This window comes from Felis catus, chromosome D4 (assembly GCF_018350175.1).
Source record: "Felis catus isolate Fca126 chromosome D4, F.catus_Fca126_mat1.0, whole genome shotgun sequence".
Lineage (NCBI taxonomy): Eukaryota > Metazoa > Chordata > Mammalia > Carnivora > Felidae > Felis > Felis catus.
The window spans coordinates 58,057,041-58,082,903 of NC_058380.1; the positions used below are offsets into that span (position 1 = coordinate 58,057,041).

At 39.4% G+C, this 25,863-nt stretch overlaps 1 protein-coding gene across 3 annotated transcripts in view; it reads right to left on the reverse strand.

Moving 5' to 3' along the window:
- RNF38 (ring finger protein 38) overlaps window positions 1–25,863 on the reverse strand; it is a 130,489-nt gene that overhangs the window by 101,327 nt on the left and 3,299 nt on the right. The gene's annotated exons all lie outside the window — the stretch shown is intronic.

The window sequence follows — 25,863 nt, forward strand, 5'->3', positions numbered from 1 at the left end:
AAAATAACTATTGAATAAGTAACAGAAACGTAAACACAAAAAGGAAATAAATGGTCTTGCCAACTATCATTTGCTTTCTATTTTCTTTTCAAACCCAATGACCTCCGGACCAGGCCCAGAGGAAGCTTGAGATTTCAACACTCCAAAAATTTATTAACTGCATTAAGAGATCTAAATAAAAATTCACTCATGAGCTCTGCAATTGGGTTTGTTTTCACTTATGTGCATAACTACTGTCATGGGCAACCAAGTACCCTGTGAATTCTAACTAAAAGCATGGAAGAGGATGATTCTTCACTGCAATACTGAAACCTACATACAGCTCAACAGCTCTGAATGGCTGGAAAGAGCCTTTAAAGCTCATCAAATCTACCTCTACCAGTTTACACTAAGGAAAAAACTAACACCGTCTGTGGGGAAGTGACTTGCCCCAGGCTTGCAAAAAATTAATGACAGAACAGGGCAGAAGATCTTAATGTTGTGGCCAGTGATCTGCTACCCCAAACCATCTCCCTGCAGCTACTAGACTTGTGTTCATTGTGATAAACTATATCAAAGTATTATGCAAGTACAAATGCAAACTGAAATGATCAAATATAGCAAAACCTTCCTAAGCAGACTTCCCAGAAGAACTGCATATTCTAGTTGACTTAATTTTCTGGTTACCATAGGTTGGTTTTGATAACTGAACCTCACAATTATCAGGAAAAAGAACATGAGAAAAGGGAAAAATCGAAATGTATACTGGTCCTATCTCCAGACATATGAAGAGAGCTATTTTCTTTCTGATATACTTTTGCTATAAAGTAGTGGTGGTACAACACAAAGCCCTACTGCTGACTAGCTGTGCGGCATTGTTCAAGCCAGTCTCTCTCAAACTCAGTTTTCACATCTTTAAAAAGAACAGGATGAACTAAATAATGCAAGACCACTTCCAACTCTGAAACTCAGAACATCTAGAACACTAAGCATGCTTTCTTACAATTTACAATGTTCTCCGGAAGTACCTACATTTCCCCCCTACAAAAAAAGCTCAACCCGTTTCTCAGGTTGAAACAGACCTAACAATAAACCAGTTATAACACCCACTGATACCTAGGTCTCCTCTACAAATACTCATAACTCCGACGAATACTGGCTTTTTGGTTTATGAGGAACTGCTCAGGGATCTCCCATGGTTTAAAACACTTAGGGGCCCTACAATGTGGGAGTAGGAGGGTTGCTCAACTAGATGGAAGCTTTCCAGACCTCTATCTGAGCAGCTCCAATTAATGTTTTATTTATCACGGTTTTGCTGCCCAAAGTAATTTTGGAAGCTCACTGATTTAAAGGCTGGTCTAGGTCTTTCTCCCCAAAAAGGCAACAGTAAAATAAAAATGTATTAGTTCTTTTCACAAGAACCAAACTACTAAATCTCCTCGTGCTATCAAATACTGTCATGAAGTTGTCCCCCGCCTTTTTTTTTTACTGTGACACATTATGCAACATAAAACTTACCATCCTAACCATTTTTAAGTGTGTAATTCGATGGCATTAATTATATTCACAATGTTGTGCAACCATAGCCACTAATCTTTTTCCAAAACTTTTTCGTTACCCCTAACAGAAACCTTGTAACCATTAAGCAAGAACTCCCCATCCCCTGTCCTTTACGCTTTAGAATTATAGTCCCAAAAGACTTATTTTCAAATTATGGTATACTGCCATCAGGTGGCTAGAGACTGTAATGGCTGCCCAAGATTGGAACTTGTTTCAAAATAATTCAAGATAGACAGACATAGGGGAAATTGTCATAATCCAGTAACTGTTGAACCTGTCTGAAAGGTACACAGGGGCTGATTGTACTAATCTCTGAACATGTGTGTGTGATTTTCTATAACAAATATTCTATCAAAACCATATTTCTATAACAAATACTGTGTGCCTACGATTATTACAAATACACAGATTTCATACATTTTAAAAACCTAGAAAACAAAATATACCTCAATTTCATAGATCAATATTGCAAAATACTGTATTTATCAGGTATTTTTAATGTTTTTTAAAAATTTTTTTTTTTAATGTTTATTTATTTTTGAGACAGAGCATGAACAGGGGAGGGTCAGAGAGAGAGGGAGACACAGAATCGGAAGCAGGCTCCAGGCTCCGAGCTGTCAGCACAGAGCCCGACGCGGGGCTCGAACTCACAGATGGTGAGATCATGACCTGAGCCGAAGTCGGACACTTACCCGACTGAGCCACCCAGGCGCCCCATTTTTAATGTTTATTGATTTTGAGAGAGAGAGAGAAAGAGGGAGCAAGCATGCGCACAGGAGGTGGGGGGAGGGAGGGCAGAGAGAGAGGAGAGAGAATCCGACGGGGGCTCAATCTCATGAACTGTGAGATCATGACCTGAGCCAAAATCAAGAGTCAGATGCTTAGCCGACTGAGCTACCCACATGACCCTCTTCAGGTATCATTTTAAATCTGAATAAATGTTATGTCTAATAGAAGTATCAATTATATATTAGTTTTTTAGTTTCTAATTTTTAATTTTTTACGTAATCACTACACCCGACATGGGTGTAGTGACCCCCAAAATCAAGAGACACATGCTCTTCTAACTGAGCCAGCCAGGCTCCCCCAAGGCACAGATTCTCAAAATGGAGTCCACAAGGGGCACCAGGGTGGCTCAGTCGGGGTGGTTCAGCGACCGATTTCAACTCAAGTCATGATCTCGCAGTTCGTGGGTTCGAGCCCTGCATCCAGCTCTGTGCTGACAGCTCGGAGTTTGGAGCCTGCTTCAGATTCTGTGTCTCCCTCTCTCTCGCCCCTCCTCCATCCACATTCTATCTTTCTCTCTCAACAAAAAATAAACATTAAAAAAATTTTTTAAAAAATGGAGTCTATGGGCCCTTAAAAAGTGTATCAGTGGAGTTCAGGAGGTTCATGAATTCCCTAAAACTGTACATAAAATTCTTCATAGATGTGCATACATGCATGTGTTAGGAGAGAAGATCTATAGCTTTATCCGTTCAGAATCACTGCTTTCAGTAAAACAAAGTCTTCAGGCTGTGGAGGCAAGACAGCTCTCTGCCGGCTGCAGAATGCTCAACACCAAAGGTCACACACAGGTCTGCTCTCTTCATAGGTACCAACCATTCTGGAATGCAGAAACTCAATATAGTGGTAACTCCTGAGAGACCAGGAGGTAACTTCCTGGTGGCAAGACTAGGAGACGAGTCTAGCATATACACTAAGTCCACTAGATCTTCCAGGTGGCATATTAGCACATTTGGTCTCTTAGCCACAGAGCCTCAAAAGACATTAGGGGCTCCTGGCTGGCTCAGTCGGTGCAGCATGTGACTCTTGATCTCAGGGCTGTAGATTTGAGCCCCAGGTTGGGTGTAGAGATTACTCAAAAATAAAGTCTTTAAAAAAAAAAAAGAGGGGCGCCTGGGTGGTTTAGTCAGTTGAATGTCTGACCCTTGACTTCGTCTCAGGTCATGGTCCCAGGGTTGCAGGATCGAGCCCCACGTTAGACTCCACACTGAACATGGAGCCTGCTGGGATTCTCTGTCTCTCTCCTTCTGCCCCTCTCCCATGCTCATGAGCGCGCTTGCTCGCTCTCTCTTAAAAAAAAAAAAAAAAAGTATTCTGTAAGAAAGTAAGATCGCCCTCCATGGCCACACAATGAAAAGATAGGGGAAGGGGTGAAAATGTGAGATGTGAGAGGGGAGTCCCTTAGGTAAAGTGCCTTCTAGCATACATGATCTAACCCTCCCTGAAAATAACTTTTTTAAGTTCGGGGGACTTTTTTAAAATTATTATTGGAAGTATAGTTGACATACAATGTTTAGTTTCAGGTGTACAGTATAGTGATTTGACAATTCTGTACATTAGTTAACACTCACCGCAGTAAGTATGGTTACCATCTGTCACCATACAACTTTATCACAGTATTATTGACTATATTCCCTATGCTGTACTTTTCAACTTACTTATTTTGTAACCGGAGGTTTGTACCTCTTAACCTCCTTCACCTATTCTGCTCATCCCCCCACAATCCTCCCCTCTAGCAACCACCAGTTTAGTTTGTTCTCCATATTTAAGAGTCTGTTTAGGGGCGCCTGGGTGGCTCAGTCGGTTAAACGTCCAACTTCGGCTCAGGTTATGATCTCACAGTTTGTGAGTTCAAGCCCTGCCTCGGGTTCTGTGCTGAAAGCTCTGAGCCTGGAGCCTGCTTCAGATTCTGTGTCTCCCCCTCTCTGTTCCTCCCCAGCTTGTACTGTCTCTGTCTCTCTCAAAAATAAATAAATGTTTAAAAAGGGGAGGGGGAGGAGGGGCTGCTTTGGTTTTTAGATTCCACATGTAAGTGAAATCATATGGTATATGTCTTCCTCTGTCTAGCTTATTTCACTTAGCATAATAGCCCCTAGGTCTTTCCATGTTGTCACAATGGCAAGATTTTTTTTTTTTCCCACAGCTGAGTATATTCCATTGTGTATTTACTACCTCTTCTTAATCCATTCGGCTATGGATGGACATTTGGGTTCCTTCCACATCTTGGCTATTGTAAATAATGCTGCAATAAACATTAAGGGTGCATATATCTTTCAAATTAGTATTTTCCTATTCTTTGGGTAATACCCAATAGTGGAATTAGAGGACCACATGGTAATTCTATTTTTAATTTTTGGAGGAACCTTTGTACTGTCTTCAGTATGCATCAATTTACATTCCTTCCAACAGTGCATGTGGGTTCCCTTACCCCACATTCTTACCAACACTTGTTATTTCTTGTCTTTTTTTTTTTTTTAATGTTTATTGATTCTTGAGAGAGACAGAGTGTGAGCAAGGGTGGGGCAGAGAGAGAGGGAGACACAGAATCCAATGCAGGCTCCATGCTCTGAGCTGCCAGCACAGAGCCCAACACAGGGCTCGAACCCATGAACCATGAGATCATGACCTGAGCCAAAGTCAGATGCTTAACTGACTGTGCCACCCCACCCCGGAGCCCCTTCTTCTTGTCTTTTTGATACTAGCCATTCTGACTGGGAGCCATGAAATTACTCTTAGTCTATGTTAAAGTATTAACTCCTTTTATTTGTCCAAAAAGAAAACATCTCTGTCAAAATCAGGAATGGAATACTGCCCTCATTTTGTTGAGTATTTAATATTTTGAGAATAAATCCATTACCATGGTTTTATAACCTTTGACTACAAATCCCCCTAGTGTTTTCTAAGACTGAAGAATTCATTTTTTTTTTTAATGTTTGTTTATATTTTAGAGAGAGACAGAACGCAAGTCGGGGAGGGGCAGAGAGAGAGGGAGTCACAGGCTCCAGGTTATGAGCTATCAGTATACAACCCCACATGGGGCTCGAACTCATGAGCCGTGAGCTCATGACCTGAGCTAAAGTTGGACGTTTAACTGAGCCACCCAGGAGCCCCAAGAATTCATTTAAATTTGACACCCTGGATGCAGGAGAGAGACAGAACTTACTTCATACTCCACTCCATCACATACAGACCACATAAAATATTAACTCTAAATACTGTATGCTGCTTACAGAGAGATTTTTCTTTCTTCCCACCACCACTAAATACTATTAATTGTTCACTTCAGAGGTTTGTGGTTTTAAAAAATTTATCTTCATATTTATCTTTTACTACCACATACAAAGCCAAGAATGAGTTTTACCTGATTGCAGTGTTCTTCCAAAAGAAAATGAAGGAAGGATTAGTCAGGAAGTCTTTGAACACAAGACTCTACATAGTACTTGGTAACATCCGCACAAATGCTGTTTTATACCTACGTATTTTTAGGCTATTGCTACCTAACATTTTAGGGGGAAATATTTTAACTCCATGCAAAAAAAGAAAAAAAAATTGTTTTTAACTTAAAAGGCAAAAACTTGGGGTTTTTGCACCAGGGTCTGTGCTGATAGCTCAGAGCCTGGAGCCTGACTCAGATTCTGTCTCCCTCTCTCTGCCCCTCCCCTGCTCGTGCTCTACCTGTCTCTCAAATATAAATAAAAATATTAAAGATAAAATAAAAGGAAAGGAAAAAAACTTAAGTCCTTTCACCAAAACCATATCTCTTAATATCTGAAAACTATACTCAGGGCCAAAATAAGTGCTTCCAATTAGAGACCACAAATGTAATTTTAAAACTTTTTTCTTGTGGTTCCTTACGATGATGATCAACTGCCTAGAAGACAATGTTAAGGATTAAAAACAGTAATGACTGGGGCGCCTGGGTGGCTCAGTCCGTTAAGCGTCTGACTTCAGCTCAGATCATGATCTCACGGTCTGGTCCGCGAGTTCAAGCCCCGCATCGGGCTCTGTGCTGACCGCTCAGAGCCTGGAGCCTGTTTCAGATTCTGTGTCTCCCTCTCTCTGACCCTCCCCCATTCATGCTCTGTCTCTCTCTGTCTCAAAAATAAATAAATGTTAAAAAAAAAAACCAGTAATGATCAATAACTATACCAGAAATTCCAATTCTTCCAGCATAATTGTTTCATATAAGCACAAAGAGTTAATTATCCACACACCTTCCTCAGAACTCCATATGGGTGTCTAGCAAAGAAGGTAGTGGAGAGTATTATAAAAAGAGATTCTCAGTTTGCAAAACTTATGGTTTACTTCTCTAGTATAAGTGACCAAAAAAAAAAAAAACTACAACTGCCCAACCCCCCAAGAACAGGGTTGATTAGGAAAGTGAAGCAAATCAAAACACAGTGGTAGGAAATGAGCTTTTACTAGGCCCACAAACACTTCATGGACTAGGAGAAGCAACCAACTTAAATCAGTGACACCTACACATACAGAGAAACAAAGGGCCCCCTGAAGGTGGCAAACAGCAACCAAAAAAAACAGGTTCTGAAACCAAACTCTGGTCATGTCTAGCTCGGGAGAGACAGTTGAGGGGAGCAGGAGGGAACACACAAATATTCTGGATACCAGAGGTATCAACTGCTGAGAGGAAGAGATTTTTCAACTCTCCCCTCCTGTCGTCACTTAGATGAAATTCTCACAAGATGAGCTCCCTGCTTTTGTTCCACTTCCATTCTGTGGATGTGTACAGAGCAGCCACTAAGTGCCAAGCACCATATAAACACTGGGTACATCGTGATAGTGAACATCAGAGACAGATTTGTCTCCTCATGCCAGTGGCAGTCTAGTAGGGAAGACAATATAAAGTGGGAGCAAGCAGGACAAGGGAACCCCAGTTCCCTTCATTCCCTCTATTTTTCCCAATGCCAAACTCCTGGTCAACAGGAGGTACATTAGGTTGACATATCAAAGTTGATTAGGAGAGATGGCCACATAAGAGAGGTCTGGTCTGTCGTATAAATGTTTGGGTGTGAAGAACATGAGACCCAAAACCACCTTACTGGATAGAGCCATGAACAAGTCACCTCAGGCTTCAACACAAGCTGTCAAAGACCTTCCCTGACTTGGGCAAAAGGAAGGTTATGAGAATAGAAAGGGAAGGGGTAAAGAAAAGCAAAGAAGAAGGAACATCAAAAGAGAATGGGCTTCTGGGAATTGACCCAAGACAAAGTAAAAAATTATTTGCAGCCTCTTCTGAATTCACTTTCTTTGGTATCAGTTACAATTAAGACCAAACTCTTCTGCTAAAGTACAATTCGTCTATCTTTGCCAGACCTAGAGGGAGAAGTGTCTGGGCCACATATGTAACTCCATTAATGAGTAATTATAGACTGTGTCAAGTGCTTCAAAGGGGGGGGGAAACAGGGTGCAATGAGAGAGCAGAGGGTCAGAACCTCCTTTCAGACAGGGCAGTCAAGAAAAACCTCACAGAAAAGCTGAGAGCTAAGGAAATATTGGGTAAGTTCAAGTGCAGCAGCGAGCCAATGAATGATTTTAAGTAGCTACATGACCCCTTGTTTTAAAAGCTCTCTGGGGGTGCCTGGCCAGCTTAGTCGGAGGAGCATGTGACTCTCGATCTCGGGGTTGTGAGTTTGAGCCCCACGTTGGGTGTAGAGCTTACTTACATAAATAAAACTTTAAAAAATAATAAAAATTAAAAAAAAATAAATAAAAGCAGGGCACCTGGGTGGCTCAGTTGGTTAAGCATCCAACTTTGACTCAGGTCATAATATTGTGGTTTGCAATATTGTGGTTTGCGAGTCCGACAGCTCGGTGCCTGGAGCTGGCTTCAGATTCTGTGCCTCCCTCTCTCTGCCCCTCCCCCGCTCACGCTCTGTCTCTCAAAAATAAATAAACGTTTAAAAAAAATGAAAAAAAGAAAAACAAAAACTCTCCGATTGCTGCACAGAGAAAATGGCAGGGGAAGCCAGAGAAGCGTGAAGACCAACTAAAACTCTATAAGCGACAGTTCCAAGGGAGAGACAAGATGGTTTCAATGGAAAGAAATGAAAGGATACAAGATACATTTTGGAGAGAAGCTGAAAAGGACTTGGTGAAGGATGGGGTAAAGGGGCATGACAGGAAAAACAAAAATGCCAAAAATCACTCCTTGGTTCCCAGTTTAAGCAAATGACGGTACCATGATTGATGGGGAAAAAAACCCGCGAAGGTGGAAAGGCAGGTCCCCTCAGTTTGGGCTGGGTAATAATTTTAGTTTTTGACAGGTAAAATATGAGCTCCCTATAAAATGTAAATTTGGGAATTCTCAGCATATAAATGATATTTAAATCCTTGGGAACAAACAGTATCAAGAAAGAGAACACAGGAAAAAAACAAGGGTACAAGGCCAAGCTGTGAACAACTCAAGCCTGTAGTGATTGGGGGGAGGGAGCTAACAAAAAAAGTACACACACATGTGAGACGAAATTAGCACTGTGAGCTTACAGAAGCCAAGACACAGGGATTCAAGAAAGAGTGACTTCTATGATTCCGGGAAGATGTACGAGTGAGATGTGGCCTGAGTGTCCACTGGTTTGTAACTCACCATCATCGATGATCTTGGCAAGGGCAGTCAGTTTCAGAAAGGAGAAGAAAGGGTCAAGTTGACAAGGGCTGACAGGTGACGGACTGTACACCAGGCAGCCTGTTTCTGACTTAGCCCACACTTCCTGGCCACAACCAAGAAGCTGGTAAATCACTTCATCTCCTGTTCTACCAAAACTGCCTCCTAATGGCTTTTCCAACTCCAACCCCTCCCCTTCCCCAGAGCCCATCCTTAAGCACTGCAGCCAGAGTGATGGTGCTAAAAGGGAAGTCATGTCCTAACATCACTTCCCTGCTCAGTAATCTCATCTCAGAACAAAAGTCAGAAAGTCTTTTTAATGGTCTAGGAGGTTACCACCCTACTTCCTGCCACTCTGCTCCTCCTGTCTAGCCACTCAGAATTCCCTCCTGCTCCTTGAAGACAGTAAGCACACTTCTGCTTCAGGGCTTTTGCATTGGCATTGTTTGACTCCTCACTTCCTTTGGGTCTCAGCTCAAGGATCACCATACCACAGAGGTCTACTTTGGCCAACGAATTTAAATAATACCCTCTCTTTCACACTTTGCTCATCTTTCTTTACCCTACTCTATTTATCTTCTTAGCACTCACCATCTTTACAACATATTATTTATTTATTAGTTATGGTCTGTCTCACATCATCAGAATATAATCTTCGTAAGAGCAGAGGTTTTACCTGTTTTTCTTCACTACTGCATACACAGTGAGTAGGCCTAGTACAAAGTAGACACATATTTAGTTGTTGAATTTAAATCATTTGAAAGATCATTTCACATTATAAATAAACTGGTATTTTCAGTTTGGATAAAAAAATTTTTTTATTTATTTTGAGAGAGTGTGAGTGGGGGAGGTGCAGACAAAGAATCCCAAACAGGCTCTGCACTGTCAGCACAGAGCCCAATGTGGGGCTTGAACCCACAAACCATGAGATCATGATCCCAGCCGAAGTCAGACGCTCAACCAACTGGGCTACCCAGGCGCCCTGGATAAAAGTTTTCTGTTGTATAGACAGTATGAGCCTGATCACCTGTAGACATGCAGGAAAAGCCCAGTTTCTGGGCCAATGCAATTGAATACTAGCTCCTAGGCCTTGGAAAATTCATATTAATATCACACTGTGGTTCATCTCCTACAGACTCCTTAAGAAATATTTCCATTCAGGGGCACGTGGATGGCTCAGTTGGTTAAGTGTCTGACTTCGGCTCAGGTCATGATCTCATGGTTCATGGGTTAAAGCCCCGCATCGGGCTCTGTGCTGACAGCTCAGAACCTGGAGCCTGCTTCAGATTCTGTATCTCCCTCTCTCTCTGTCCCTCCCTTGCTTATGCTCTGTCTCTCTCTCTCTCCTTCAAAAATAAACAAATGTAACAAGAAAAAAAAAGTATTTTCATTCAGATTTCAATATGACCTGTTTACCTTTTGGGTAAAGCAAAGACACTACAAAAATTATCTGTAATAGCGCAAAGGCTCATAGGAAAACCAGTGGTACTGATAAATCACACAAATATGAAGATATGTACACATTAGATTTGAAAAAGGCAGTAGGCACAATGCTCCAGGATTAGGTGATTCTTCCAAATAATAGAACTATGCACTCCAGTCTATCCATCTAGTTTCCTTATTCCCCTCTCTGATCACCAAGAAAGACTACATCATTTCTCTCTACAAACTCCCAACCTCAGGCGGTTCTTCCTGGAAGGGTAACTAACTGAAAAATATTACCTTGAAACTCCTGATGAGTTGAGAGCAAACAAAGCTCTGGATTAGGTCAATGAAAATCAAACCTTAATCATACCTTTGAAATGTCCACACAGATCTACTCACGTACTATAAAAAGTATGGCTGGAGGCGGGAGGGGGGCGTCTGGGTGGCTTGGTCGGTTGAGTGTTGCACTCTTATTTCAGCTCAGGCCATGATCCCAGGGTCATGGGATCGAGCCCCATGTTGGATTCCACAAAGTGTGAAGGCTGCTTAGGATTCTCTCTCTCCCCCTTTTCTTCTAGCCCCCACTTGCACACACTCTTAAATAAATAAATAAATAAATAAATAAATAAATAAATAAAGAGTATGTAAGCATGGATCCTGGAAACTGTAGTCCTCGCCCAACAAATGAACAGATTTACATTTACTGCATAGCTAAGAATGGAAGGCAACAGCAAACAACTTAAAATACAGATAAATCTAAATAACTGTTGTAAATCTCACTATATAATTGCATGAAAACATTTTAAAAAATCATTCTCAAAAGAAAATATGTAATATATAAAAATAACATAAATGCCAGATTATATCTACAAAAAAAAAAAAAAAAAAAGCCGAGTCGAGAAGCACAAATGTACTGAAATGCTTGAAATTATAAAGACACAGGGGCTCCTGGGTAGCCCAGTGGGTTAAGCATCTGACTCTTGATTTCGGCTCAGGTCATGGTCTCATGATTGTGAGCTCAGGCTCTGTGCTGACAGCGCAAAGCCTGTTTGGGATTGTCTCTCTCCTCTCTCTGCCCATCCCCTGCTACTCTCTCTCCCTCTCTCTCAAAATAACCTTTAAAGAATAAATAAAAGTTATAAAGACACAAAAGATACTATTTAGTTTTGCCTCTGACAATTAGGGAAAATTTTAAAACCTTAAAAAACCCAGGATTTCCACTCTTAGGGGTGTGCCTATGTATCTAAGAGAAACGTAAATATTATGTCCACACAAAATCTAGCACACAAATGCTCATAGCAGCTTTATTCATAATAGTTCAAAAGTGGTTCAACCCAAATGTCCATTGATTGAGGAATGGATAAATAAAACATAGTATATCCATACAACGATTATTTGGCCATTAAAAGGAATGAAATGCTGACATATGTTACAATATGGATGAACCTGAAAACATTATGATAAGAGAAAGAAGCCGGTCATAAAAGACCATACAATGCATGATTCCACTGATATAAAAGGTCTAGTATGGAAAAAATCTATAGAGACAGAAAATAGTTCAGTCGTTGCCTACCAATGAGATAGGAAGAAATGGAGAGTGACTGCCAATGGGTACAGGGTTTCTCTCTGGGGTGATGAAAAGATTCTAGAATTTGATAGTGGTAATGGTTGCACAATTGCGAATATACCAAAATACCAAATGCAATGAATTTTACACTTCATATGGGCGAATTGTATGATATGTGAGTTATATCTTAATGAAGCTGCTAAATCTTAAAAAATAACAAGATAGGGAACACACAGGGAAGCTTCTGGAGTACTTGTCATATTTTACTTCTTGACCTGACTATTGGTCACAAGTGTGTTCACATTGTGAGGATTCACTGAGGAGCAAACTCAGAAGATGTCAATGTTGCCAGACGTATATTGTTCGTCAAATAAAGGTTTTATTTATTTATTTTTTTAGTTATTCATTTTGAAATAGCGTGAGCAAACACACAGTAGAGGGGCAGAGAGAGAGGGAGACACAGAATCTGAAGCAGGCTTTGGGCTCTGAGCTGTCAGCACAGAGCCCAACACGGGGCTCAATTCCAGGAACTGTGAGATCATGACCTGAGCTGATCAAATCAGACACCTGACTGACTGAGCTGCGCAGGCATCCCTGTCAAATAAAGGTTTTAAAAAACAAAAACCAGGGGCGCCTGGGTGGCTCAGTTGGTTAAGCGTCCGACTTCGGCTCAGGTCATGATCTCACGGTCTGCAAGGTTCAAGCCCCGCTCAGGCTCTGTGCTGACAGCTCAGAGCCTGGAGCCTGTTTCAGATTCTTTGTCTCTCTCTTCCTCTGACCCTCCCCTGTTCATGCTCTCCTCTCTCTCTCTGTCTCAAAAATAAATAAATGTTAAAAAAAAAATTTTTTTTAAAAACAAAAACCAGATCTATAAATTCTAACTTGGAAAGAGATCCAAGATATAAAGTAGGAAAAAGCAAGTTGCAAAACAGTATGTATCGTCCCATTTTTTATAACTTTATACAGATACACTTACATGTAAGTGTATAATAAAAACAAAAACACATATGTATATAGACACCAACCTTGATCTCTCAAGAATTTGAAGAGACTTATTTTCTGATATCTATTTCTGTAATGTTTGAATTTTTTGCCATGTGCATTTTTGTAATCAGAAGACGATAAATGTATAAATTTCTTAAAAACTTGTAAGGCATACAGAAAGTTTTAATAAAGATGAGAACCGAAATTCCTGAATCAGAATACAAAAATATAGAAACAATAAATTAAAAGTACAAAAATAATAAAAGGCAATCATTTTTTTTTAGTAGCGACCATCATTTGATTGCTTACTATGTAGTAAGATACATACATTAGCTCACTTTCATTATACCTATTTTACAGATGGATAAATAGGCAGAGACAGATTTTAATCTAATCAAAAAGAACAAAATACAAATTAAGATTAAGAAAGCTGATAAAATCATATTTACAGAGGAAATTTTAAGATTTATTTATTTTTGCAAGAGAGAGTGCAAGTGGGGAAGGGGCAAAGACAGAGAGGGGGACAGAAGATCCAAAGCGGGCTCTGCACTGACAGCAGCAAGCTCCATGAGGGGCTGGAACTCACAAGCCATTGAGCCGAAGTTGGACACTCAACTGACTAAGCCACCCAGGTGCCCCATACAGAGGAAATTTTGAAAGGTAAGAGAACATATATGAACTCACTCGTATTTTTTTTTAAAGCTGGAAAAGGAATTTAATTTTCTAAAAATAATATCTAACTTACCAAAATTGACTACTTGCCCCCCACCTCACTCCCAACACACAAAAAATAGGAAAACTGAATGGAATAAACTAAAAAACAAAATAGAAATGGTTACTGCTCTTTCAACCCAAACACTATTTTTCCATGCTATCAAAATCTTCATGTCAAGAATGGCACAAGGAAGGAAAATTACAGGCCATTCCCCTTGTGCATATATACCAAAATCCTAAATACTAAAATCAATCTAGTACTATGAGATTTGTTCCAGAAATTTAGTAATAATTCCATACTGAAAATTGATTAACTCAGCACAAGTTGAAAGAAACAATCTCCAAGGGTAGATAACTGAGTTGAACAGCATCTGACAAATTTATCCTTTCTGAGAAAAAAAACACTTAACAAATAAAAATACTCCTTTAACTTGTCAGGTTTCAGTCCCACAGTCAGCTCCACAATGAACAGTGAAGCATACCTGAGGCAGCCTCATTAAGTCACATATATGACATTTTTCTGGATGTTATAGTCTAGCCAATAAAATAAGAATAAAGGGGGGGGATACTGAAAAGGAGTCTAAATTAGCAATATTTATCAGTAAAGTCATCCAACTGGAATATCCAAGAAAAATCTATGAAAAAACTATTAAAATAACTAAGAAACCTCAGGAAATAGGCAGGTTTAAAAAAATTTTTTCTAATGTTTCCTTATTTTTGAGAGAGAGAGAGAGAGAACATGAGCAGGGGAGGGGCAGAGAGAGAGAGGGAGACACAGAATCTGGCTCTGAGCTGTCACTGCAGAGCCAGATGCAGGGCTCGAATTCATGAACCATGAGATCATGACCTGAGCTGAAGCTGGACACTTAACGAACTGAGCCACCCAGGTGCCCCAGAAATAGGCAGGTTTTTAAATAAATATCCAAAAATCCACCGCTTTTCCTAACATCAGCAAAACTCAAAAAACATGATGAAAATGCCCTACTGTGTAAAATACATTGACAAATGTGAATTAAACTATAAAACTTCACTAATGCCTTTCCAATCAATGTATCAATGACTATTGTAGGAATCCTAACAAATACTTTTAAAAGTTATATCTGGAAGGGAAAAAAGTACATGATGAAAGCCCAAAGTCTTCTCCAAAATAAAAATAACTACCAGGATTTGCCCTGCCAAGAATTTATCTGTATAAAACTACAATAAGCAAAATGTGTAATATTGGTGCCAGAATAGAGACAGAACAATAGAATAGAATGCAGAAACAGATCTAATTATTAATGAAAATTCAGTATATGATTAAAATTATCATGTTAAATTGGAGGAGCTTTGGGTGGCTCAGTAGGTTGAGCACCCAACTTCAGTTCAGGTCATGATCTCATGGTTCAGGAGTTCAAGCCTCGTGTCTGGCTTTGTGCTGTCAGCTTGGAGCCTGGAGCCTGCTTGGGATTCTGTGTCTCCCTCTCTCTCTCTGCCCTTCCCCTGTTCATGCTCGGTCTCTCTCTCTCTCTCAAAAATAAATAAAAACATTAAAAATTTTTTTACAAAAGTATCATGTTAAATATATAAGGAACTGGTTAAGTTGTGGTATGTCCATATCAAATACAATGGATAGTATATTTAGCTGTAGCTATTAAGAATAAGGCAGATTTGGGGTGCCTGGGTAGCTCAGTTGGTTGGGCGTCTGACTCTTGATCTCAGCGTGGGTCATGGTCTCATGGGTTCATGAGTTCAAGCCCCCCCATTGGGCTCCACACTGGCCATGCAGAGCCTGCTTGGGATTCTCTCTCTCTCTCCGCCCCTCCCCACACATGTGCTCCTCTCTCAAAATAAATAAGCTTATAAAATTTTTTAAAAAGAAGTAGATTATACTGATGTAAAAAATGGTCACAATGTAGTATGATGTGAGAAAAACTCATACAATTGCAAGTACAATAGGATTCCTTTTGTGTTAAATATGTACATTTATTTTAGGGCCATGTTATGTATAGAAATGTCTGGAAGTTACACATACCAAAATAGTACTGTCACTACCTCTGAGATGGGATTATAGTAGAGAGAAGAACAGGACTAGAGGGTCCATCAGTCAGGGTCCCAACAGTAAAGGGATGACAAACTCAGAATAATCTGAAAGGGGTCTATCTGTAAAAGGAATAATTACTAAATTAGTTGAGGCCTACAGAAATCACAGGGGATAGAACAGGAACCAGAACTAGCAATAACTGAACAATTATTGCTCTGGTCCCCAAAAAAGACAAGAGACAGAGTTTCCTAGAACCCAGGTAATAAAATGCAGGCTACCGTGAGAAGAGAATAAATATTCTGACTTCATCCTCCTTCCCTTCAATTTCTTCTCAAGGCTAAACCGTTACATTAAGAAGCCAGAGGATCTGGGAGCTCTTTCCTTAGGGCAGAGAGCCAGGTGGAACAGGGTGGAGGACGGATCTAGAGAAGTAAACGGGAGGCAATCTAGCCCAGTTTTCGTATGCCTTTTTATAAAATTAATTACATAAATAGAAGTACAATCTTTTCAGTAAAAATTAAAACCTTACAAAAGAAAGCTAAAACCCCACCCTCCATAATCCTGGATCCTTCTCCAGAAAGAATAATCTTTATTACCACCAGTATGGTGTGAGTCTGTTGTTGATGTTTTCTAGACACAGACATATACTCACCATACAATAAAACACACAAAATTGTTTAATGACGTGTTATTTGCCTAACCTAAACAGTAATTTTTTTAAGTTTTCATTTAGATTCCAGTTAGTTAACTTGCAGCATAATATTAGTTTCAGGTGTACAATACAATGATTCAACACTTCCACAGAACACCTGGTGGTCATCACAAGTGCACTCCTTAATTCCCATCACTTATTTAACCATGAACAGTATTAATTATGACTTTCAGCAACCTTTCCTTCACCATTTTCAGTTACAAAATAATGCTCAAGAAGCCAAGACAGATGGTTTGATTCTCCTCTATAGTCTTTATATTCTACCTCAGTGGATCTCAAAATACACATACACACACACACACCCCACAATACCATCACCTAGAAATTTTTTGTGTGTGTGCAAAATATTAGGCCCTACCCCCTGGTAAAGTGATTCAAAAGCTTGGAAGGTGGTGTCACCTAGTACTCTTCCTTTTAACCAGCCCTGCAGATGACTATTACACAGTTTGAGAGCCACTACTCCACTCCTTGGCTACTCAAACCACTTCACTATCATCAGTAACCTTGCTAGAAATCTTCATTTTCATAAGATTCCCAGGTGATGCATAAATCAAGTGTGAGAGGTGTTGGCCTACCTCAGAGCCATAAACCCAATCCTCATCCATATTACTCACACCCATCCACACACAGAGCATCTGTGAATGGTTTCTGGGGATAGAAGAAGGGAGACCAGCAGAAAGAGCACAGGTTTTTAATCTCTGAATTTGAACCTATCACTCCTGTGGGAAAAACATTAGCACTGCATGCCCTAGTTAGGCAGAGCATGTTAGCACTGTCATCTTTTATGCATGACAGATAGCATATAACTACCATTTAACCACACTGGAAATTTAATGCTCTTTTAAGTGTCAATGTTATATCCTAAATTCTCATTTTTCTTTTAAAATAAGTGAATTTCACTTTTAACCCTAGGCAAAATAAAATTATGTAAGACGTGCTAACCTTTGTATGGCTAAGATTGTAATGAGAATCTATCATTTTAAGACAAACCACAGTGATATACCTTTTCTGTTCTAACAAGGATACCTTTACCAACATCCATTAGTCTACTTATCCTCCACTGCCTCGGCTCAGGCTCCACCTCCAGACAGCTTGGGCTGGAGAGGAGGGGGTGGATATGTTCCCAGAATTCCACCTTTAACTTCCTGCTGTCTCTCAAAGGCTCAGAAATTTTCTTTCAAAAACTGCACCCTAAGACCCCTGCCTCGGCCTCTCCTTTGGCCCTTCTCTCATCTTCCGCCATTGGGTCTAAGGTCGGTCCTGAGTCAACTGCAAACATGTTGACTTAATCAGGAAATCTACGAGGGCACTACATACACATTTGCGCTTGAGAAACAGTCACTGCTCAACCCAGCCTGACTCAGACTAATACAACAATCTGCTTTTTTTTTTTCTTTTTTAAAAAAGGCACTTCCAGTTTCACTTCTAGTTCCTACCAGGTTAATGCCCCGCCCTCCTACAACACAGCCCCCCTCTCTAAGCTTTTCTGACCCAGGAAGTAGCACAGACAATTCTGTGGAGCTCATACCCAATTTGACTTGCCTCTCCCTTCTTTTTTTTTTTTCTTTTTTTTTTTTTTGCCTCTCCCTTCTTAAAAGCAATCTTGGAATCAGTATTTCTAAAGCCCCTTTGCAATTTGGTAATTTTTCTTCCACAGAAACAAAGTTTGAATCAAACCTTAAAATAAATTGAGGCAGTTTTAATTACACAGCACCAGGAAAAATAAATAATATTCTATCAAACAACTATACTTCAAAAGGAAACATGTATATCTCCAATGTTCTAAAGAAAGATTTTGCTATGGCAAAACTATATTTCTACTATTTCCAACTATTTATGTTAAATTAAAATCACTTACGTCAATTGAGACAGAGTTCATTTTTTTTTGAAGATTTTGTTCTACCAAAAGTTAGACTCAAAGTATATACAGTATTATCTAAACATTCTAGAATCAAATTCTGACTCTTGTTTTGACCTTAACATACAATTTAATAACGTCATGAGTTGCACACAAATTCATTTTAAGGCAGATCTTTTACTTGTTGCCCTTCTTGGTTTTTTGGTTTTGTTTTTTGTTTTTTTAGCACACAATGGTAGCTTTTAAAGTTCAAAAATATCATAGAATAGTAATAATTTGTTTTCAACAATATATGTACAATTTTTAAATAGAAACATTGGATAATTAGATCACAAGAGTTCATGACTCATTCTTGACATACAGCAAAAGCAGTCAACAATGATTTCCATTAGAGCCCCCAAACATAACTCTAGAGTTGTTCTGAAGGTAAGATTCTTAAACTCCAAAAAGTAAATAGGTGGAAATGCCTCAATTATCTGAATTAATCAGTCTTTGCCCTGGCTGAATAGAAAGAATATCTTCCTCCGATGAACTAATTCCATATCACTTAGGAAGCTGAAAAGCAAACAATTCATTTTTCCTTTCTAGGTATCCATAAGCAAAGTAGGAGAAAAAGATTGTTGGCAGTGCTCCACTCAAAAAACAGGCCACGTTCCAAAAGTCTGTAAGTACTGTACCTGGTTTTGACCTTAGAATCTCATTTTCTCACAGCACATCTTCTAAAAGGATGGCTCACCAATGCCTATTAAGCCTACAATATAGATGAAATGTTAGAAACACCATCCATAACTGTTTATGAGAAAATTTACTCAATCTCAGATTCCAACTTAGCAGTTTTGAAGTAGCTCACTTGGTAACCACAATGCTGTATTATTTTCCTCAAATAATCCACTGTCTCAGACAGCATCAACCCCACACCAGGCTCTGCAACTAACACCTGAAATGTTCATATTCTATGCTACTGGATTAAGAGATATGCTTATGCTTTAGCTTGTGACAAACCAATTTATTATGGAAATTAAGTAGGCTAAAAAGAAAAGGCTAAAATGAAGTCTAACATCCATTCTTGGATGGATGATATTTGGGGGAAGGGCACCCATATCCACAAAAAAGATGAAATTCCTCTGAGTAGGGTCAAATTTTTCCGATAATTTTTTTTATCTGCGTAAGTGCCCAAACAAGCCCTCAGTTAAGACCCTACTGTTCAGGATTACAGAATATGAGAGATTTTCTAAGAAGTAATTTAAATATGCCTGTTCTAATGTAAATCCACCCACCCCAGTGCAGGTACTCCTACTCTTTATGTAAAAAAGTAATGAATGACTTTTAAATATCAATTAAATAATCTTAATGCAGTAATTCAGAACTTTAAGAAAAGAGATTTCTCAGGAGCAAAGGTAAAACTAAAGACTGCAAATTCCTTTCAGTGGCTAAAGCAGTGATCACCTTTGCTTACATTCAACCTTTTGTTACCAAAACTAACTCCTAAGTCTGCTGGAAAAAAAAAAAAAAAGAGAGAGAGAGAGAGAGAGAGAAAGAGAGAGATGTAGTAAAGCATGATGGCTAAAAATATAGACTCTGGAACTAGACAGCTTCAGTTCATATCCCAATAACACTCTTAATAGCTGCATCCTCTCTAGCAAGTTATTTAACCTCTCTCTGTTCCAGTTTCTTCATCTGCACATTAAGGATAATAATAGCATCAACCTTAGAGGTCTATAGTGCAAATTAAATGAATTAATCCACGTAAAGCACTTGGAACAGAGCTTTGCACACAATAAGTGACAATTACCATCTAGACATTTAAAAAGTGGGCTTTGGAAAATCTAAAAGCCCTTAAAGCTAAAAAAATCAAAGCAAAAAAGATGAAAAAGTGATGGACATATAGACAACAGGGTATCCTATTTCCTTGGAGAATAATATTCATGAGGAAGAATAGTAGAGATTGAAATAATGAAGACCTAATTATGCTTGTCTTGAATACCAGACCAAAATAATTTTTTTTTATTTTTTAACGTTTATTCATTTTTGAGAGACAGAAAGAGACAGAACATGAGCGGGGAAGGGGCAGAGAGAGAGGGAGACACAGAATCCAAAGTGGACTCCAGGCTCTGAGCTGTCAGCACAGAGCCTGACGCGGGGCTCAAACTCACAACTGCGAGATCATGACCTAAGCCGAAGTCGGACGCTCAACCGACTGAGCCACCCAGGAGCCCCTAAAAATTTTTTTAATGTCTATTTATTTTGATCGAGAAAAAGAGAGAGAGAGAGAGAGAGAGAGAGAGAAAGAATTCCAAGTAGTCTCCACACTATCAGCACAGAGCCTGATGTAGGGTTCAATCTCAAAAACTGTGTGGGATCATGACATGAGCCAAAATCAAGAGTTGGATGCTTAACCGACTGAGCCACCCAGGTGTCCTGAAAAAATATTTCTTTTACTTAGAAAATAACCACTCAAATTTTTTATCTGGTTAGGTCTGTGCTTTAGCAACATTATCATGGTTATATATCACCACTATTAATGAAATTTTGATGTTCTCTGCCCTCTTATTAACAATTTGCAGATCCAAAAATGCATTTGTTCTGCTACCATACTGTCAGAATCTATCAGTGAACTGTTGCATATCTGAATTTTACCCGAAATCCTCACTGTGCCTGGTACAAAGTAGGCATTCAATAAATGTTTTATCACTTAGTGGCCACCAGAGAGCAGTAAAGTAAGAGTCAGAGGTTAATCTCCAAAGGAAATGTGTATTATAAATGACACGAAGTAGACAAATAACAGTTTACAATTAAGCTAAAATAAAGTCACTGATAAGCACTATATTTGCCTAAAACATTGGCGAGGTTGGCTGGGGGCAGGGGGCGGTAATCAACCTTACTTCTCATTAAAAGCAGATAAAATGGAGCCTTGTGTACTTTTAAATCTCATAACCTTTAGCTGTCAAATTGGTAGTCCTTTCTAAGGATTATATGGGCAATATCTTTGTAACAGACTACCCCGTAGCCTTATAGGAAGATAAATTTAAGGTAGATTTCTTCAAGATATCTGCATTCCCATGTTCCTTGCAGCATTATTCAAAACAGCTAAGATAGGGACCTATGTGTCTGATGATTGGATGAAGGAAGATGTGGTATATATGTACAATGGAATATTATTCAGCCATTAGAAAGAAGGAAATCCTGCCATTTGCAACATCCAACAAATGGATGAACATGGAGGACATAATGTTAAGTGAAACAAGCCAAACAGAGAAAGACAAATACTATACAATCTCACATGTGGGCTCTAAAATAATAAATAAATAAATAAATAAATAAATAAATAAATAAATAAATAAATAAATAAATTTGTTTTTAATTTAAAAAGTCAAACTCATAGAAACAGAGTAGAATATGGTTACCCGAGTCTGGAAATTAGGGAAAATGGGGAGATGTTGGTCAAAGGGCACAAGCCTTCAATTATAAGATAAGTTCTGAAAATCTATGTATATCATGGTGACTACAGTTAATAATACTGTATTGTATACTTGAAATTTGCTAAGAGAATAGATATGAAACATTCTCTCTCACACACACAGATAACTATGTGAGGTGATGTATATATTAATAAACCTGATTGTGATTATCATTTCAAAATGTATTCATATGTCAAATCATCACATTGCACACTTTTGTCAGGGGCCATGCTTTTAGAGGAAGGGCCAGCTGACAGTAGCTAAAGGTTTCCATATATAGTACACGTGATCACCCTGATTGCTTCACTCACCACAGAAGTCAGTGCTAAGCTTAACAACAAAAAGGGTCTTTTCCCTTCACCTTGCATAAAGGACAACTGGAATCCACTATCCTAAAGTCTACTGACCTCTGCAATTGTTTGGTGCACTTCGTTTTAAAGAAGCCATGTGACTTTTTTTTTAAATTTTTTTTTAATGTTTATTTATTATTGAGAGACAGACACAGAGCATGAGCAGGGGAGGGGCCGCGAGATGGAGACACAGAATCTGAAGCAGGCTGTCAGCACAGAGCCCGATGCGGGGCTCGAACTCACAGACCGTGAGATCATGACCTGAGCCGATGTCGGACACTCAACTGACTGAGCCACCCAGGCGCCCCTGGTGCACTTCATTTTAAAAACACAAAAAAGTTTGTTTGAGACACTAGTCAGAGTAATATATGAATAGTTAACATACTAAGAAGAAAGTTTTCATTAAAAGATTGCCAACACAGCTTGGAAGCACATGACATAGATGGTTGATATAAAAGTTTATTAAGCACATATCCCCACACTAATTTTTTTTTTCTCATGGTGGTAGGGGGAAATTACCTTCCCAAAAATGTCAGTCAGAGCTTACTTTTAGAAACAAGCAAAAAAAGTAATAAGTTATGTATTTGGAGCACCCCTAGTAATAAGTTATGTATTTGGCTTTCTTGGGCAATCAATCATTCTGGCAACAGAAACATAAAGCAAAGTAGACTGGGATTTCTACATACCTTCTTCTAAAGTAGTTTTCGGTTACAATTTTAGACTTAAAAAAAAAAAAAAAAAGACCTAAAAAAAAGTTCCGGCTGTCTTATGCTTTTTAAAGCTTCAAGTATCTCGCAAGTATTAGAATGTAAAAATCTGAAATGCATTCACTTAAATACATTCCCATCAGCATTACCAACAACACTCCATTATCCATTTTGGTACTGACTCCAGATGATTTTTAATCCCGGCTGACTTCTCCCTACCAACAAGAACTTGGATACCATCTTTACCCTGCCTGCCCCCATTACTTGGTTGTGCTTGGGGAATTATAATTACAGTGATCCCGCCTTTAGAACATCCTCAGAGCACAAAGCCTCTTTGTATGATTGGGGGTGAGGGGGGCGACTTCCAGGCTCCACAGCAAAGGGTGGGTGGTGTCAACACAGGCAACAGAGAAGGAAGAGGAACTGGAGCCACTATGATGGCCCTCAGGTCTGGCTCAATATTGTTGGAGGGGTTTTACTTGAAGGTGCCCGGCCGAATGGTTCTGTAAAGCCTCTGTGCCCCTCACATGGGGAGAGGAGGGGCAGGGCTGACCTGACAGATGGGTAGATCACCACCAAACCCAGAAGACCAGGGAGCAGAAGGAAGCGTGACAAAAGAAAGAAAGAACTAGCTGAAGCCCACAGCCTTTGTGCCGTTCTCAGTACCTCAGGTAATGAAGTCTCTGACAATGAAGGCTATCACCCCAAGGTTATCTATACCCCAAAGTATAGGTAGTGGTATTATGACACCCAGTAGGTACTCAAATATGTATTGAGGCACAGATAGGAAGACAAATTCATTAAAACAATTTTTAAATAAGATAGCCTAAAAGCCAAATGAAAAATACTTTTGTTAATTATGAGACTCCCAACTCCTATTTACAAAGCAGTTACAAAACGGATATACTTGTTTTTACTTTCAGCCTACCCTACTACCTCAGTCTAGTCTTCAAAACTACTCACTTTCCAGTTCCATGACGGTAAAACAGATTTCAACCAAAGATCAGTAAGCACTATATTCAGACACTGAAATCAAAGGTGCTGAAGCAGAACGGATACAGACAGGTACCTTTCAACTCAAGGAACATCCCAAAAGTACTATGAAATGTACTGCTACTTAATTGCTTGCTACTGTCTTCCAAGCATGTACTTCTTCCTCTTACCACTTCTTCCCTCTGCTTTTTCTTTCAACAGGGTCAAATTATTATACATATCAAAACTCACAATCTCGCCCTTATTTCTACACATACTTTAACACAAAAAAGCAGACAATACAGTGATAGCTTTCCATATCACGACTGGAGGAACTACTGATAAACCCCAGTATAATCCGATCATTCTCCTCCTCCACCTGCCCTACGTCACTCCAGTTAAGTGTTCTAAGCAGTCCCTAAAATAGTACCAATACCCATTTAAACAGAACTGGAAAAAATTCAAACTGCTTTGGGTAAGGCCTAAAGGTGAGAACTGTTTGTTTTTCTCGTGTGAGCCTAAGACTATTTTTGTTAAACATTTTTGGCGTTAAGTATATTTTCTTCAAAAAACCTCCTCCAAAACAGCAGCAAAAGCACAATGGAACTCTGTAACCATCACCCTCAATCATGTTTAAAAATAATAATAAAGACAAGAGAAACCACTTCAAATGTACCTCTCCCTTGAGCCCACAGAACAGCACTCTTCCATGACAACTGTTCTGAAAAACACACTGCCATTATTTGCAAAAGCAGTAGGAAGTCCAGTCTTGTCCTTGGTTGAGCACTACCCCCTCCCCTCTCTCCAAGAAAAAATAAAACAGCAGGAAGCGTAAACAACCACTTAATGGAAAATACAAATGGGTAAATATTTTCAAAATTGGCTAAAAAGCCTCAGGTCTTCAGAAATTCAGGAATACTAGCGTAGGGGGGAATAGGAAGAGAAAAATACCATCGTATTTCCCCCTCAAAGTGAGCACTGCAAGAATGCAAGAGCAAATGGGGTGGGGTGCATAGCTACTTTCTCTTCTTCAAGTACCAGATGCTGTTGTCTTTTTAATATTTCTCTCTCATTCCGTCTTTTCATAAATAATGGTATTTACAAAAAGGGGCATATTTCTCTAGCTCCATAACAAATTTTTACAATTTTAAGCTGAAAGGCTGGTACAACTGAGCATGGTGATGAAAAGCCAGGGGCGGGTCCCTTCCCTTGAAAAGTTCACGTGGGGAAAACGCTTGGAACTCAAGGCCCAAAACTGACATGCCCTCTTCACAGGGTCCACAACTATAGACGGCACAGTTATACACAGACCAACAAAGCTGCAAGGCAGCCACTTCACGAAGCACCTTGGTGAGAATCTGAAAAGGGTGCCCCCTCTTCTGAGAGGACACACGTCCACGCGAATTGCTCATTTTGAGAAGTGGAGCACAAATGAATTTGCACTCCCACTTGTCACCCAAAACAGGAAACTTCGGGTTGGGCACAATCTATATAACCTCACACAGCAGCCCTGCAAAAATATGGGGTCACCAAAACCTGGGGACACACTGCCCTTTCAAGGTAGGTTTCCAGAAAGAAGAACCTTACCAAAGACAAACAAGCATTTTACACATTTCATTACCAGAAATCCTCATATTTTTTAATATAAATTAATTCCTAAACATATTAGGACTAGAGCAAAAAGGGTCTGGCAGAGAAGTAAAACTAGCAAATTTGGGAGAAAGGAAACTTCCATCTTGAGGTGATAATCAGTTGTTATTTAAGACCCTAATCTTTGACTATAGGTTCAAATAGCTGAAATTCAAATGCATGTCAGTCATAAGCTAAGGCACTAAAAGAATCTCTACCATCTGTAGAGAAAGGCTGGATCACATACATTTACTATTGGGGATTTCCTTTCTCCAAATCTGCTGGTTTTCCTTCTCTGTTAGTGCACCCCCCCCCTTTGTTTTTGTTTTTTGTTTGTTTGGGGTTTTTTTGCTCCTATCTTAACTATAAAACCCCATAGAGTGAGCGACACAAGTGGTTAAAGTTTGTAAAACCTGATAAATAGCCCTGGTGGATAATGGGCCCCTTAGCTACCTGCATGAAAATAAGAGGAAGAGATGACCAGATTATGAATGCCTTCACATTCAACAGCTTTCAACCC